The 18,760-nt window shown below is 33.8% G+C and overlaps 1 protein-coding gene across 6 annotated transcripts in view; it reads right to left on the bottom strand.

The window, feature by feature from the left end:
- LOC140744825 (fibroblast growth factor 17) overlaps positions 1-18,760 on the bottom strand; it is a 114,754-nt gene that overhangs the window by 7,205 nt on the left and 88,789 nt on the right. The window lies entirely within an intron of this gene.

Genomic DNA, 18,760 nt, shown 5'->3' with positions numbered 1-18,760 from the left:
TTGTGAGGTATTTTATTTTTATACCTATTTCTATACTTACTCATTAAAACACTAATTATATAATATATAGGTTTTCTTAAAATATGCCTCATTAGGTACCCGTGTTATATTCGATACGCCCTTTTGACAAATTCGTAACAGTTTCTTATCAGTCAGAGACTCGACGCTTCGCTACGGTGCTATTCTACGTTCTTTATTATTATTACCGTAAAAACCAAAAGTTATGTGAAACGACTTTTTTTTTAATTTATTACTAATGTTCTTTAGAAAGTTTTATTATTTTTGGTATATCATTTTGGTTCCTCTGGATTTACCATATGAAATAACACGGGCACAGCCAAGTGTTAATTCAGAATGGCAGTGTTGGTTTCATGTAAGGTGTTATTATCAGTATCTGATTGGAGGAACATTATTATTATGTAAAATTGCATGAAACAAAACTAAAACCTATTCATATTTTCAAAAGGTGAGCTATAAGTAAAGTAAAGCTAAGCGAAGCTTCTCATTATACCAGCTTGCTTGGCCAGATTTAAGATTTATTTAATTATTTTAATTATTTAGTGTCCTAATACTCAAAGTAAATTTAATATTTGAAAAATCGTGTAGGTACATAAACAACAAACCTCAAACGAGCCGAATAATTAAAATTCGATGTATTTTTACTTTTCAAACGTGAGAAACTATTCTCAACATATAATTACGTTCAGAATATTTGACTGCCATGACGCATCCAACGGCTTGAACTCTGACATTATTTAGCAATAATCTTAATAAATTTTATCAGCGAACGAATAAACGTATGCAATTATGTACGGAAATTAGAATTAAAATATTAATGGTATATTAAATACAGTCAATTAATAAATGGACTCAAATTAGCTCTAAAACTAATTAAAGATAATTTTTATTAACTTTTAAATCGAAAATATATGATTAATTTAATTTATTATTTATTAAAAGTTTAATTTAAATTTTATTATAACAAAGTGTATTTTATAAGTAACATTTTAAAAGCAAATTTTAAGATGAAGACAAGACGAATCTTAAAAAAATGATACCGTATAATCACGTTATTGTGAGACATTTCATTCGTTTTCATCAAAAACTCTACCGACCGCGTGATCGACTCCGGTTAATGACCGGCTATCGGGCTGATAATGGACAATCGATGTAATCTTATTGGTAACCTGCATTTTGATTCTATCAGTGTGCAGTGTGTAATGCAATGCTCGTATGTCTGTGCTATAAATATTTACCTAAGTGGAACAAAAATGCTTTAAGTGGGAAAGTCCATTCGTGTAGATTGCGGAGATATTCAGAATTTCAAAAGTTACAAAACTAAAACCGGTGAAGCACAATTTTCTACTCGTAGTTATCATACTGGCCTGCTAAGAAGGGTTCCGGGTTAAAATCCGCTAAACTAACTTCTAAATCTAATTCAGATATGCTTTAGTAGAGACGTTTTTTTCCACTAATACTTTGATAAAATATCAATAACGCAAGATTCTAAACACTGGAACTTTTTTGAACTTATCAATCTAATTAAAATTCCCAGAATTATATACGTATGAACTTTGTTTACATAAGATTATATTCAATCAAGTGTTTTTAAAAATATTATACAAAGCGAGGTAATAAAATTGATTATTTGGTCGTAAAATGTACTTATCATTATGTGCTCTTCAATAACATAATAATACATTTAATTAATTCAATTTGATTAATTCTTGTCATGTTACACAATAAGTAAAGGCAAAGCGCTTAATTTTAATATTGCTAGCTTATTTAAAATTAAATTTGCTTTGTATTATTGAACCACGTTTTAGAGAACATTTAGTGTCATTTTAAGTCTTTCAGACTTGTTCTTTGGCTTTGGCCCTTCTCCAATTTAGATTATCTAAATACTGCAACTCGTAGTATTTAAACAGCTCCAGCAAATAGTTTATAAAGTTCTTCTTTATTACAATATTAAATATGACCTATTTATTCCTAAACATTTAACTCATTAACAATTGATTTGTTCATATAATGGTAATAGCAAATATAAGATAGAGTCTGGCTATTATGTAGCCATTTTTATGTGTGTACATACAGCACAAAATTTTATTGAAGCACTGTGAGAGGAGAACGCGTCTAAACGTCTTCGTTAAAATACTCGTATAATGTTTTTATTCATATAAAGAAGCAAACGACTTAATCGTCGCAGTTCCCGCTTAAGATTAAGTCGCAAGTTAGCCCTAAGTCGCAAGGATAAATAAGTCGCTGTACAAACGTCAGGCTGCGGATTAAGGCGCTAGTGGTGGCTAATCCCGCAGGATATGCCGCTGCGGTAGGTAGGTATTTGCGTTTCCTTAGCAGCGTAGAGCGCGTTTCCATTTGTCAATTTAATATTTTAAAATTCGTGCTTTAAAATAAAGTAAGAAAAAAGATTTATGTAATATTTTTTTCTATAAATATATTTTAATGACTTATTATTATTTATTTATTTACAGTTATCAGTTTTATTTAATTAGATTTAAATTTTACCTCATAGTTGAGGGTATATTTTTTGAGCATATGTATGTACGGCTATATTTATTTATACTAATGGAGTAGCAGACGAGGATCCAGTCCGCCTGATCTGTAATCGCTTAACACTATTGTCTTGAGGCAGAAATAGGTGTGGCGGTAGTGCCGCCGGAGTCGAACCACAAACGGTTTTACGACCTTTAAAATTCGTCAAATTGTGAGAGTAATAAAGACTATATTTAAACAGTTGTTTTATCTAAATGTATTCGTAATCAGAGACAAAATATCTGTTTCCATACAAGTGTAAGTACAAATAGGAAGTTGAAGACACAAATATAACGCTATTTCATCACAACCAGGTCGTGAACTGACTGTTTTGACATTCACTCGTGTTCACAAATATGTTAACGTCGATAACGAACGATAAGTCATTAAATTGTATGGCGTGTACATGTACATAATAGCTGTAAGAATGCGTAACGTATTTATTATCAAGACAATACAATACATGTAAAACATGTTTCGCTAATTAAAATATCTTTTGTAATTCATTATAACATTTCTAAACGGTTCCATTAGAAGCGATGTTTATGCGAAACTGTTTACTTTAATGACTTGTTTCAAATACAGCATTTATAATTTTGTTTTTTTCCTATGATTATTTTAAGGTTAGCTCAATATCCTTTTACAGAAGTGTTATCACCACCTTTATTTATTGCTTCCTTCCTAGAAACAAATTGGATAAACATAAAATGGATAAATTTCTGTTAAGTATGACGGGTTCTGCTAGTCTTAAATGCCACCACTAAAGAGTCAAGCACTTGCGAAGACTATGGTCACCACAACTATGCACGGTAAAGACTAACGGCAAAAGTGGAGATCTTGCTTCAATATAAAACTTCCAACACTGATGGATGAATATTTCGTCCATAAGCAATTTTAAAAGGTACATTCTGCAACGAGGTTAAAACAGCAAAATTTTGTATTTACGGTAATATCGTGATACAATGGAAACGCAGCACATCCTAGCAAGCGCCTTCCCGGCGACAGGATACCGTCGGAACAGTAAACACGGCTCTACCGCAATTGAAGTTAAGAGGTAAACTATCTTAATCGTTCATTTACAAGTACAAATTTTATTGTCATTGTAGAAACTGTAACTGAATGGAGCGGTTCTGCTTGACTTAATTTTGATCTTTTGAATTTCTTATTTTTATACGAGTAAAACTGACTTTTTTACTATGTATGATATTCTCTACTTTTCAAATTTAATCAAACCTATTCATTCCAAATGCTATGAAAAAACATGAGAAATATGTATATTATTGAATTATTATTTTATATGTATGTCATTACATTAAGTACATCTTTATTCAGTTATGTGAATAATTCTCATAAGAATTTTTAATACCCAATTAATTCATGAAAATTAAAAAATGAATTTGATCACAAGAAGAATTTATATTAACAAAGTACGGTAACCGCCTCTTTTTATTGTATTTAGTAGTGATTAATCCATGGGAGTTACCTCATACAACATATGTAGCCAATACGTGTATGCAATTAATTACCGACATTAAATTCAGTCTATATATAGGTGGAACGTATTTCCGTCTGTTAGTTGAGGTCTCAAATTTCGCAGGACGGCCTTTATTTTTTCAAACTGTTTATACATTTGGCCGCATTTAAGCATGAATTGAAATTTTGTTTCCTTAACTTTACATAACTTGAAAAGTTATGTTATGTCATAATAATAATATAACAGTGGTCTTAATCCTGATTTTTAAAAGATTTCTAAAATAATATTTATACTCAATTATAAATAATATAATTTTAATATTTATTTAATATTCTTTAAATGAGCATTTTCGATATTAAAATAAAATCGTTGTTACATAGACAATTAAATATTTAATTTTATAAAAATAGAGGTACCGAGATAGATTTTATTATAAATTAGTTATGTCTCATATCACAACTGATGGAACCGTATTATTTTACACTTGCTTTTTGTCCTTAAAATGGATAAGGATAAGGATGAATGAAGATTTTTGAAGGTGGTAGAACCCTATGTGGTTCGACTCCGGCGGCACCCCCGCTACACCTATTTCTGCCTAATAACAGCAGTGTTAGGCGCTGCTGTGTTCCGTTTTGAATGGTGTGGTAAGGGATACATACTTTTCCGAGGCGTTCCAGCTTAGTCCTCAGGGGTAGTGGCGCATCTGTGGCCGACCTCAGGTAGGAATATCTAATCCTATCTGGGGTTGATTACAGAAGTCCATGGGCGGCAACAGTCACTTACCATCAGGCGGACTGCATGCTCGTCTGCTACTCTAATATTATAAAAAAATGAACTGGTTTATTTAATGATCCCATTTTATTTATAAGGTCGTTTTGAAGCTATTCAGGTGAAGTCAGGGTGATACTCTAGTATGTACTTAGAACGAAAGTTGCGTGCACAAGTTACAGTTGCTTTTACCTTACGTGAACATGAAAGCCATTACGTTTTTATGACGCAGAAAAACCTTATAAATTGCTTTACACATTTGTAAGGCCAAGCTTAGTTGGCCAGTGTAAATAACATTTAGGACATTTTATGGGAACGGGGTAAAATGGGTACTGCAGTCTTATTAAGAACTAGCTGACCCGGCAAACTTTGTACCGCCTCAAATCTATTTATCAAATATATTTCATATAAAATATAGCCTTTGTTACTCGTAGATAATGTAGCTTTCGAATGGTGAAAGAATTTTTAAAATCGGTCCAGTCGTTTTGAGCCTATTCATTACAACCAAACAAACAAAGTTTTCCTCTTTATAATATTAGTGTAGATTAATTAAGATACCCAAATAAATTGCTACTGTCGACGACCTTAGTCCTCAGGGGTAGCAAAGCATTTGTGGCCGACCTCAGGTAGAACTCTAATCTTATCTGGGGTTGATTACAGATGACCATTGGCGACAGTAGCCACTTACCATCAATAGAACTAAATGCTCGTTCGCTACCTTTATATATTCTAAAAAATCTCTATCAAACAAGGTTGATAGTTTTTATCAACCTTATCAACAATTTAAAATCCTATTTTTAAATATTGTTGTAAAAATTAAAAATCTCTACCATCAACATTTTAAAGTGTTTTCGAAAATACTGCCCAGTTTCATGCATATTTGAGGGTATTCGTCTTTTCAAATGGCTGAACCCAAAACTAAAGGGCTATAAAGTTTCGTGAATAGAGTCATCTTTTAAACTATTAAAGCTGGCCACTCGTAGCGTAACTCTACATTACCAGTAGCTCTACAAATAGGACGGAATGACCCCGTGACCTACTAGATCTTAATGAACTTGCGTATTCTAAGCTCCTCTGGGTACTTATTAATGTCGTGAAAAAAAAGTAATACTTGTAAATTAAATGCGTCATATCACGTCCGTTCTCAATAACCGATCTTGAACCAATCAATCCAATGTTTTGCCTATCAAAAATTGACATTTGATAATTACTTCATAAAAGGAACTCTCGAATTTCGATCCGTGATAGGCTTAATTCGGATAGATTGAATAATAATAACGTGTGTTACATACATGTAACTTATTAGGATTAGATCGTCTTCTTGGCGTACACAAATTTTGATAAAAATGTTGTACTTAAAGTCTATCACTATTATATTTTTAGTAAATGTACATTACAAATGATAAAAACATTCAATATTACCCATTACATAAATGTATCTACATACATTAGCAATAAATTGTGTATATTATAAATAATTGAACATTAATTATTCCATTAAAAGAGCTGCTAGAGTGCACATTTATTTTGAATACAAATGTTATGTGTCTTTAAATGAAATCAGGGTTATAACACTTTATTCGTCACCTTGTTCCATCACAAAAGATGAAGCGATAAGAGATCTGGCATATATTCAAGATGACTGCAGAAAAAAATACTTAATTTGTAAAAACACTTTGTTATGCACCGTCAGTGTAAACGAATAATGGAATATTTATTTTTTTAAGACATGTATGTTATAATTTCTTACACCACTGTAAAGCTTATGTAATATACAAGGAACATTTACTTAAGTTCCACCACTATACATTGGTTAGAAATAATCTCGCTTAATTTTAGAACGATTTTTATCGTTTTTAGTTCATAGTGAGGCAAGTTCGTAGCGCTTCTTCTTATTATAGTATATTTTCCCCTATCATAATTCCTTACGTAGTCATTTTACTTGCATCATTTGTACGATGAAAAATGATATAAGTACAATATACGGTCATTTATACCGCATCTTTTACTTAGTTTCACTTTATTACTTCTAAAACGACTATTATTAAATAAACATTATGTTAAAACTAACTATAAAGTACACGTTTAGGACAGATAAATGTTTATGGCTTAGACTTATTCAGATCCTAGTAGCACGGTAGTTTTCTTATAGAGTTGCTAGCAGATAAAACGGATAGCGGCGGCAAATTATTACTCGTATATTGGTTAACGTGGAACAAGTTGTTGGCGATTCCGAAGTAAGCTGCATTAAGCTCTGTATAGCTAGAAATTATGTACTGGAGTCGACGTTTAGTATCTGTTGATTTTGCAGTTAAATACTGACTATCTGTTTAAATATTTTTATACGCCCGTTATTCATGAAATCTATGCAAATATCTACCGAAATTGAAAACTACTAAGAAGTAATAGTAAATCTTTGATAAGCAAAACATAGGATAGATTGATTATTAAAAACGGGCGATAGTGTTATTACAATTAAGGTTTATTGGTTTTATACAACAATGTCAATGTTTTGATATATTTTAGTATTTATGATGTATACATTTTGAATGACTTTGCTAGGTCACAAATAAATTCGAAGCCATATCTTGTGGAATTTTCATTGACGGAAAACCGCACGACAATCAGTATTTCCTGTATTAAAGCGATGTATTGATGATAATGTGATTTATTTGATATTGATTGATAAATTATTGATTGAATCTTGTCTGGATGATAATTATTGTGATTAAAGCAATTTAAGAAAAGTCCCTGACAATATGCCATTTATCAGTAACAACGTGGCGAAAATCTATGATATAGTATATTAGGATACAGTTTAACTGACGAACTTAGTTGTAGTGTGAACTCTCCGTGGATGACCGCAGTGTGAATGTAGCGTAGGCCCTTTTCTACCTACAAAGCTATGGACTTTTACGAATTTCCGGAAAGAATTGGTACGAAAAGTAGTTTTAATATTAGAAATATTTTCTGCTACAACTTATAGGCTAAGTAGCTATCGCGAAAGCTCATAAAAACTAAAATCTATTTCCTCAGACCCAAATAATGTAACACGTGTTGTAAGGAGGAAAAATATACAGCTATCACACTGCAGCACAAAACATCTTTGTTTTGTCCCGAACGCTTTAAAATTCCTTTACGCAACTTTGCTAACTCCACCCTTCATTTTTAGTTTGCGATTCACATAACAACCCACATGAGTCGTTTCCGTTCGTTCCAAATACATCCACGAGGTATCACACCTCGAGTCCGCATCACTAGCTGCATTAGCTCACTAATATCGGATTGCTGTCTAGCGACTAGATACGTGACCACAAACAATGTGGCATTGACACTAATACTGGACATGATTCGCTTCCACTATCTGAGCATATCGCTTTATGCAAATATATTCCATATTATTGGAAAAGACCACGGTTCTTTGGAAATGTTTCTTAGAAAATGTTGGTTAGTTGAGTCATTTTGGTCCAATCGAAATGTCAAATATTTTTCCTGTGTTTCATCTGTTTTATTTCGAAATTTCAGTGTTGAACGAACGGTAAAATGTTAAAATGACGTGCGTCATCTAAAAACTTTGTAACTTCCTACCTTATAACGAAGCAGCCTTAAGGAGTAATTTTGTTTTTTTTTTGTTGACGAGGGGGGAAACCTTTAAAAGGTACCCGACGCCATGGGAGTGACGCCGGGTTATGTGGGATTTTCACCGCACTAAAACCCCCCCGGTGGCCGTCCTCAGCGTTTGGTGGAGAACTCCGGGGTCTCCAACGGAACACAACTGGAGAAACAGTTTAGGTCCTAGCAGCTAGCTTTGCATAGATACTGCATCGCGTTTTTCACGCGCAGTTATTGCAATAAGCGTCCAAAAGTACGAGTAGCTACGGTTGGTCAAACGTGTACACTGTGTAGCGTGTGATGCCAATTTGAAACACAATATTACACACGTGATAACAAAATTTCATAATTTTCCGGCCAAGTTTCGTATTTATTTATTTTCCTACAGTAAATTATATATTTAGGTAATATTATGAGTTAGTAGATAATATTAATAATCGCTCCTTTTATGTATTTAAACATACCACCAGCGCCCTTGTTGCTATCAGGTAGAATTTTCTTGATTGCGATATTATCTAAGGAAAGTCGCCTTATCAGAGCAGTCCAAACTTGATATCTCATCAAAAATTTCTGTATCATTTAGGTACTTTCCCAGTAAAAATCTAGACATAACGAGAGTAGGTGAAATTCACATGACGTATCCAAACTGTGTCAAATCAAAATATTTTTTTGTATAAAAAAATCATTAGAAAATCAATCGTATGGTTCATGTACGAGGGGTTATGTCCACAGTAACAGTGTTATCACCCGATATGATTGAGTAAGCAATTGTCAACTATCAAAATCGGGTCAAACGTATATTATTTTGATAACTGAGCGCGAACATCACAAAGATAACGTTGAGATTACGTATACCATTTTTTTTCAGCTGGTTTCGTTTGCGACTCGATCGTGTATTTGATATTTTGTATTTTACAAGCAAATTAAGTGGTTGCATGAATCTAGATTCTTGCACTCCCTGGGTTAGACATTTTATCATATAATGAGAATTTATAAAAAAGAAGCTTGTAAATAGATGTAACTTTTTTATATGGAGTACCAGTACGTGGAGTATGGACAAATATAATCAACTCTAGAAAATATTAGATTCCAACATGAGTTTGGCCACAGATGCCCCACTACCCCTGAGGACTAAGCTAGAATATTTCAGAAACACATGTTTCTCTTACCACACCCATTAAGCCACGGCAGCGTTTAACACTGTTATTAAGCAGAATTTGGTGTGGCAGTGGTGATGCCAGAGTTGAACCACAGGGGGTTCTACCATGTTCACAACTAAGAAGAGGGGTCTTTGAAAATGAATGAATATTAATTATTTAATAAATATATGTTCAATAAGTTCAGAGTAGTTAAAGAGTCGTATAACTACGTCGCTAACATTGTGTCGTCGTGATTACAGACGTGACTAGTTCAAAGCATGTTACAATAACTTCTATATACGTAATTATATTGCAACTTTGATAAGTAAAATAGACAGATACATCACCGTCTTGAAATTTGATGAAGCCACAAAGGGCTGATTTGTCAGTTATTTTTTGGATTCTTGACAAATAGAAAATATTATAATTGACGTAATAAGTAAATAAGTGTTTCAAACATTTAAGGGTCATTTTAGCACGGGGACGTGGGGAAACTTTATTTACAAACAATTTCAATTCTCAAAACTGGTTACACTTTCTTGTTAGGAGTGATCTATCTATGTATTTTACTAATCTAAGTATTGTAAAGTAAATCGTCGATACCACGGCACTACTTAATTTAGTACATAGAAATATACTTCAAGTTGTAAAGGAACAATGACTCGCAATCAACTATAATTGAATAGATGACAGAAAGTCGTAATCGCGTAAGTTAATTTAGTAACATCACACTTATGTCATTAATTACCTTTGTATTGACAACACAGATATACTTCCAGAAAACAATAAATTTATATTTTATATTGCATAAGATCTATTCAACTCAACTATATTACCTACACGTGTGTAACACACCGTACTATTAATAGTATAATACAATATATAGCATTTTTACCACACTGTTTACCTTATATTAGTTTCTACTGTATGTATGTATCTGGGTATGTAACGGAATCTTTTAACTAGATTTTTACCCAATTTGGCCAGTCAGGTTAATTCAAAATTTTGAACACTTATCAAAAACCGTTGACAATACACGATTTCAATCATTTTGTCCCATTCTCCTCATCAGGATCATCAGGATTAATGGTTTTCCTAATGTGATTTTAGCGTGGTTTTGAGTTTTAACATAATTGGAGCGTAATGTAATTTGAAGATAAATACGGATAATCCATTGTAGCAACTGTTAGAAGGCGTTTATATTTAAAAATAGTTATGCTTAAATTAACAGTACAATAAAGAAGTTCATGTATTAAAGACTTAAGTATTATATAGGTTGCTACCAATTGTAAATACATCAATATCTTAAGATACGTAATTATTACACGGTGCTTGTACAACTTACAGCCTATAAGGAAGTTAATCCTAAGGACGTGATCTCCTCAACATCCGTTTTAGTTAATGTGAGATAACCTGTAAATGTTAGGTATGTTTATATTATTTGAACACCGTTTTCGTCTGCACGTCCCAATTAAGTAGAACACGATGAGTTAAGTCATTTATATGGTTGATTTTATTATAATACTAGTACTTAAGTAGCGAGCATGCAGTACACATTATACTAAATGCCTACTGTCGCCTATGTACATCTGTAATAAACCTTACATAATATTTTTTATAATATAGGAGTAGCAGACGAGCATGCAGTCCACCTGATGGTAAGTGGCAACTGCCGCTACCCCTGAGGACTAAGCTGGAACGCCTCGAAAAAGTTCTACCACGTTCTAAAAATTACTTTTATCATTTTTACCCACACATGAATAATAATTGACTACTAAATTTCAAATGATTATACGCACGACTTTCAATTTTAAAAAAAGGTTCTAAAAACATCATTTCGTCTATTTTGCATAATTTACTACCTTTAGTACCTTACCTTACCTACTTACGTTACTTAATTGACCATCAAACTTATGGAAAACTTTTCATTTACACTAACAAAAATGAGACCATTTAGACGTAAAACCAAACTATTTTTGATTAAATACAAAAATAAAATTGGCACCAAAAATTCCATCGCTAGGTCGTACCGAATAAAGGTGCCTGTATAAATATTTATCCGTTTCAAAATAACCGGATTCCACAGTTTTATTACAATGCACGATGTTTGCTAAACATCGGCGTCATATTTTTTATTCGCGACATTACATTGAAAACACCCTGAGAGCGGACCACCCAAGTGATTGTTAACGCGTGTTGTTCTAATAAGGCAATCATGTTGTTGATAAGCTGTCTGTTTTATAGACCGATAAGAATAAATGTATTCATTCCGAAGAGCAAATGGTCGAGAAATAAAATTGGTTTCAATATTTGGCATTTATGTGCTCTACGATTTATAAGCTTCGTTTTGTAAATTTAAATTTCACCGACGCACAATCTATTATAAAATAGGTTAGTAATAAAATAGTAAATCTGCACTCCAATACGAACAGTTTAAAAATATAAAACCTTAAAAGTTAACCTTTTTATTTATAGCCTAGTAAAAAATATCCACCGTGGCGCCACCGCTACATCGTTTTTGGATATATATTAGCAGTGTTAACGTGGTTACGACCTGGTTTGAAGAGGTGAGTCAAACATAGTTATATGTAGCGTTACGATTTTCAGAAATTAAATAGCACACGGCACTCCGCGGAAACAGCCACAAAATAAAAAATAAGTATTAAATCGTTTATAAAAAGTTAATAATTTTTTTTTTATAATAAAAAATATTATTTAATAACTGTACAAATTACTATCATAGTATCATTAAGTTAACCCTATACTTGGCAGAGAATTTTATCCTAAAAAAATTATACTTTTGCTACTTCCCTGCGTTAATTGGGTTATAAGGATATTAGGAAAAATAAAATAAAAAATCTCTGAATTTCAGTTTTCAGAATATAGTATGTGTCTTTAAGTGCACACTGCCAGGTTCACGAGAAAAAAAATATGTGTCTTTAAATGCACACCGCCAAGTACTCACTAAACTAAGAAATAATTAAAAAATATAAAAAATATCATACATTTTGAAAATACTAAAGATAAAAGTCTCGGAAGTTATGACATGTCAACAAGTTTTGAGATATTTTAGTTGAGTTGAGAGATTAGAAGACCTCCTCCCAAAAAAACACAGTTCCCACATAAAGCGACTCGAAACTTTTTGAGTGGCAATAATTTTTGTTTACCGCTGTTCCCATGACGAAACAGCAACCAGGAATTACAAAAGAAGATGTCCAGGATCTGTGAGGACAATACTAACAATGGCTTATCACATTTGTACTCTATAAAGCGACTTGTCTGTTTAGACCTGCATCCATGTTTCCGTTAGAATGTTGTATTAAATTTGAGCATATGATTGGACTTTATTCCACTTGTTTGAAGGATGTGGTAAGAAGATATACTTTTCTGAGGCATTCCAGCTTAGTCTTCAGGGCTAGTGGCGCATCTATAGCCGACCTCAAGTGGGAATTTGGTCTTATCTGGGATTGATATTGCAGATGTTCTGGAATCATCATTATTGGAGATGTTTACATTTTTGACAGAAGACGCTATTGATTGGACAGGACTTGAGTTCAGGGACGTCTTTATGAGACCTAGACATCTGGAATTCATCTTTCTAGGGATTTGCTGGATTCTACATCCGATTTAATTACGCAAATTAGACACCAAAGCTAGAATATTTCGGCCTCCAGTCATCTGAAAAAAATATTGCAAGCTAAGGACTGGCAATTTAGTGGAAACGGGGAAATATTAATTTCAGTCATGAATTATAAAAAAAAAACTCTGTCTGAACTTTGTTCACCCAACCCCCTACCTTGTGTGCAGAACCTTAGTATATAGTAGCAAAGTTGGCAGTGTGCATTTAAGGACACAATATTGACAAACAGTAATATTGTATGTCGTTGGCAGTGTGCATTTTAATGCACACATAACAAAAGTCATGAATTACTATATATTCAAAACATTATATCTCAAAAAAATATCACCAAAACATTGCATAAAGCTTGCAGAAAGTAAGGTTATATAAATTTCGTACATATAACTTAATTTCATTCAGATAAAATAAGATTCTTAGAGAGCGTTGCGCAGGCGCTGAATGACGGCTCGCTATTTTGTTTACCATTTACAATGTGTGAACGAGACAGATATTCATTTAATTTTCAAACATAAAGAAACGTTTGCTAATTCGCTTTCAGTTATTATTAGTAAGATTCGATGTCGCATTATCCGAAAAAAAAAATCTGATTCTAATGTGCATTTAAGTGCACAATGTCAAGTATAGGGTTAAAGCCAAATCTATTTCCGCACTGCAACCTTGCTCTACGAAAGAATGCATTATAAAAAACATAGTTTGCGAATAATCGAATGCGGATAAAGATAACATTTTCCTCGTAACCTCATTGTCAAAAAATCTAGGAAACTCTTGATGATTTCAAAGAATAATGACATGTTCTGCAAATCACCCATAGCAAGCAATTTGCTAACCAAACACGTATTTATTGAAATAACTAAATCGCGTATTCATTCAAAGTTAGTTAGCTGTTAAAGGTAAACAAATCGTAAGCACTAAACGAACGCATTTATTTTTTGCATCCATTGCTATTTTAACCTACAAATAAACGATAATACGACTTTAATCGACCATACAAATAACTAGATTCATTAGATAATATGTGTATTTTGAATAAATTGTAAGTTATTTTGTCAAACTATAATTAAATTCGTTTAAAAATATTTTCAGCTCATTTAAAATAATTGCCACAGCCTTTGGTCTAAATCATAATTACGAACGTAATTAGTTCTCATTTTAACCTATATAGGGTGTAGGATTCATAGGTACCTACATCAAAAAAACTCAACACCTTTACAAAACGCCTATTCACAAAGTAGTCAATACAACTTTAAGAACTTAATTCGATAGCAATTTGAAGTTTGACAGGCATGATCGAAACGTTTTCGTGGAAGTCGAAAACCGAATCGATTTTACGCCAGCCTGTTATTTTCCCGAGCGCTCAAATTACGTCATTTAATTATTATTAGATTATAGGACAATAATGGGGGTGCGTGCGTGTGGTATGTTTTTTTGCGAAACGGAGGGCCTTATGGGTATTTTATTATTATATTTTTAAACTATAACAACTTAATTTGGGAAGGCGCCGTACCGCCTACGTCGATTGATTTCGTATAATTTGCGTCCCGTCCACCCTCTTTCGATGAATTGCCGCAAAAAAGCACTCGATAAGCTTAACAAAAGAATAAAAGGATAAGAAAATTCATTAGTATCGGCACTTATAAGATTCTGATTTATTTTTATAACAAAGGACACAATCAGGTATACACTTCACCTGATGTTAAGTGGTAAATGCAATCCATTACATCTGCACCAACCGTAAATATAAAAAAAACCTAGCCTAATTAGAACGTATCGCCTTCAATTAGTTTCAATGTTCAATTTAGTTTCAATCACTGAAAAATATTTTTTGATATAAAACATAACTGAAATTAATAAGTAGTACAGTCAAAACACATGTAGTACTTGTCCATTCCAAGTATCAAAAGTATTTACTACGAGTAGTTACATTTGCCTTGAGGCATCGGCGACTTCAAACACACCCGTTGGCCGACCAGTTGTTTCTAAGTCTACTTGAATTATTGAATTTCTTTATCAGCTCGTTCAGATCTAATTTTAATTAAAAAGCGTCACATATTTTACGCGATATTCGGCGGTAGGCGGTGCAATGCGTCGGAGGAGCTATTACACGACAAAAGAAACAAGAGCTCCGTTTCATTAGTATTCCCACTAACACAGACGGTTTAAGGAGATCATTTTTAACTGGCGATGCAATATTAAATCGTTAAATTTAATATTGGCTCGAGTTTCTTTTATTGCCTCACAACTAACACGCAGTAACACGGGTCAAGTGATTATTTTTTTTTATTGACAACAATGTTTATTCTCACGCGATTATTGTTCACATTATAATAATGGCTTTCTTTCGGATGATGTGGGCGTAAAACAAACATTTATATTAATTTCGTTTCACGCGTTAATTGGTGTTATGCATGTGTATCAAACATAATAAATATGAAAATATTTTTAAAGACCTAAAAGTTTGAGCGATTTCTATATTATTGAAATATTTCCAACCAGTTTTGTTTTTCACATATCAGTAAATATAATCATAGCACTCAGAAAGTAGTATTCTATTACATAGTAAGTACTATTTTCGTCATAATTGGCGTTTTCATATCAGTCTGATGCAATAAAGACGTGGAATTTCTTTAAATGAGTACTGTTAAATACCTACTTGTTTCGCTAAAAAATTGAGTGACTAATGAAATCTTTGTATAATCAAAATATATTCGAAACTATGCAATGTGTTTATTGTTTTATAATGTTGAGTCAAATATTTGTTGATGGAAAACCAGTGTCAGTATTTATTAGGTCAGGCATGCCTGTGTCACGTAATATGAACTTTATAATAATCTTACGATGCATTTTGTAGTGCACCTACAGAATATTACAAATATGCATCAAGTCACCCGTGAATAAAGTTCGAAATCTGTCGACGTAGAATTAATAAAACAACATGGGTAGCAGACTGGCGCCTGCGGACCTTGTGATCATCATTTATCACACACCTTTGCATATTTTTGGAAAGGATTACTCACATTCAAAGGACAATGTGCACATTCCTTAACTTATTTTTAATAAAAAATCCTTAGCCTCGACCACTGGTCGTAAAGCGCCTGCGATAATTTTTGTGCAAACCACAATGCGCTGGCAGAGCAAAATGAAGAAAGGTGAAAGTACTTTTTATTTGAACAGGTGACTGCTAAATAGTTGCCTTACAGCAAACATTGAGTAACTAGACGGACACATATTACATATACGTGGACACTCTAAATGCTTTCGCCAATTCAAACTCGAGACAGTGGATACATCCTGCGTAACTCTGTCTTTTTATGGAATGGAAGCCGTAGATGACCATCCGTCGCCAAGCAATTACTGTCTCTCTATTGAGCACGGGTCTCTTCTCAACGTATGTAGGGCTTATATCATAATCTATTATAACCTGCTAGTGGTTTTTGAAGTGCTATCGTGCTTCGAAGGATACCACCGTAGATTCCAGTTGTTACCAATAGAGAAAAGTAATTCATCCTTGAATTTACTAACCAAGTAGTAGAAAAGTATTACCTAAAGCCAATAACAGATACGTTACTACAGGTCTAAGTTATACCTCATTGTACGTCATCTACGTTACTGCGGCATTCATATAAATTCAAAGGATCATTCAAACCAGAACACAAACATCGTCAGTAACGTCAGCATTTGCGAAACTTACATATTCTAGGCGTAGTCAACTTTGAAGACAAAAAGTTAGTGATGAGTTTTGTTCCCCTCGCAAAACCTAATGAGTATTCGTCGATTAATTATTTATAGTTACACGCACTAATAGTGTATGATGGGTTTTACCCAAAAGCTCAAATAACTGTTAGGTAACAATAACTTAAATAATGAATATCCACGCGCAGCTCCAGTTTCATATTTCGTATAATAATCTCTTATGATGAGTAAAGTTTCTGGAACGATGCTATATGGTCAAATATTTTGCCCAAAGATCTACTAGGTACTCTGTCCCTGTAGTTCCGGGACTAGAATAGGGCTATGGTATCCACTGCCTGTCGTAAGAGGCGACTAAAAGGGGGCTTCCGGGGTTGCGGGCGGCAAGAGTGGGAGCTCGAACCGTCCAGTATGCTACCCCGGGAAGGACGGCGGTATGTGTGGTCGCATATCGTCGTAATCACCAGATGTTGCGGGAGGAGCGAACGCTCCCCTAGGGCAGAGCCCGATTCGGGCATCGCGCTTGGAGGACTCCGGTTGTGTTCCGTTGGAGATCCCGGAGTTCTCCAACAAGCGCCGAGGACGGCCACCGGGGGGGTTTTAGTGCGGTAAAAATCTAACATAACCCGACGTCGCTCCCACGTCGTCGGGTACCTTTTGAAGGTTTCCCCCTCGAAAAGAAAAAAAAAGGTACTCGTAGTGTTGTAAAGCTGTATTCAGACTTGTATTCCTGCTACGATTCTGCAATTGCACATCTGTCATATAGGATAGTCTAGCAGACCGTTTTGTGACTTAATAATAGTTTGTTTATACGTGTTTCTTGCTTTTATAATATAAATAAAACGATAATCGGTGGATGAGTATTACATTTTTTTTTCTTTTAAATTGGTGTGCGATTGAATTGACGTAGAGACCTGAACAAAATCTGACCGTATACTCGAGATAAAGGCTGCATTATCATATAAATCCCTGCCAAAATCCATTCCGGTCCACTTTAAGTCCAAATACAAGGAAAACGTCGTAAAAACCGTCCTTGGGGGACAATTTCATATTTCACGCGACCCACTCAGTGCAGCTCGTATCGCTGTGACCATGCCGTTACTATATTGCATACGCTTACCTGTTGCACACTGGTCACTGACCCTTCAAGTATTGACATATTCCTATAGTTTCTCACGTCTAGCACCCGCCAATACGATTACGAGGCCCGAGTACTGGCGAACGCATTCCTGCTTTCAACTCTCTTTATAATCGCGTTTGACTAAGTAGCTCCTTGTGGAAAACAAATATGAAGCCGGTTTGTCGATGTATTTGAGTAGGTTTTGTGTTTTCTTTTTTAATTAACTATAGAACGATAGGTATATAAGGTGCCAAGTCGTTAAAGGTACGTACACTTATACAATAAGTATTTTTTGAGAAAATCGCGGACAAACATATGTAGCGGTCTAATACAGAACCTCGTTTTTCGAAACCGATTAAAAAACATAGTGTATTTAATTTAGACACTTATAAGGTTTCACAAAGTTACATATTTTATATACGTATAAAAACCAAATAAATTGAAAAAATCCTGATCCTTGACACGTGTTCGAGCTCTACTAATTCCCAATGCCCCATTAAAAAGTTATCGGAGCGGAAATTTCATTTTAGAAATTAATGAAAGTAATCATTCGACCCAATTCTTTAAGCCAATGGCCTTCGCGAATTACGTACTTTATTACTAGCGATTGCAGTCTTCTTGATTACGCATCGTGCGATAACCGACGTAGCAACCTAAATCACATCACTTAACCGATCATCGGTATCAACCACTCAAAATTCCGTACATGGGCGGCGTCTGCGTCGAATTAGGTTACATTTTGTAACAAAAATGTATAAGAATGTGTA

Source organism: Epargyreus clarus, unplaced genomic scaffold, assembly GCF_041222505.1.
Source record: "Epargyreus clarus isolate Ecla_fem2 unplaced genomic scaffold, WU_Ecla_fem_2.2 ptg000009l, whole genome shotgun sequence".
In the NCBI taxonomy this organism is placed as follows: domain Eukaryota; kingdom Metazoa; phylum Arthropoda; class Insecta; order Lepidoptera; family Hesperiidae; genus Epargyreus; species Epargyreus clarus.
The sequence above is the reverse complement of the archived record's forward strand: the minus strand, read 5'-3'. Positions and strand labels throughout refer to the sequence as shown.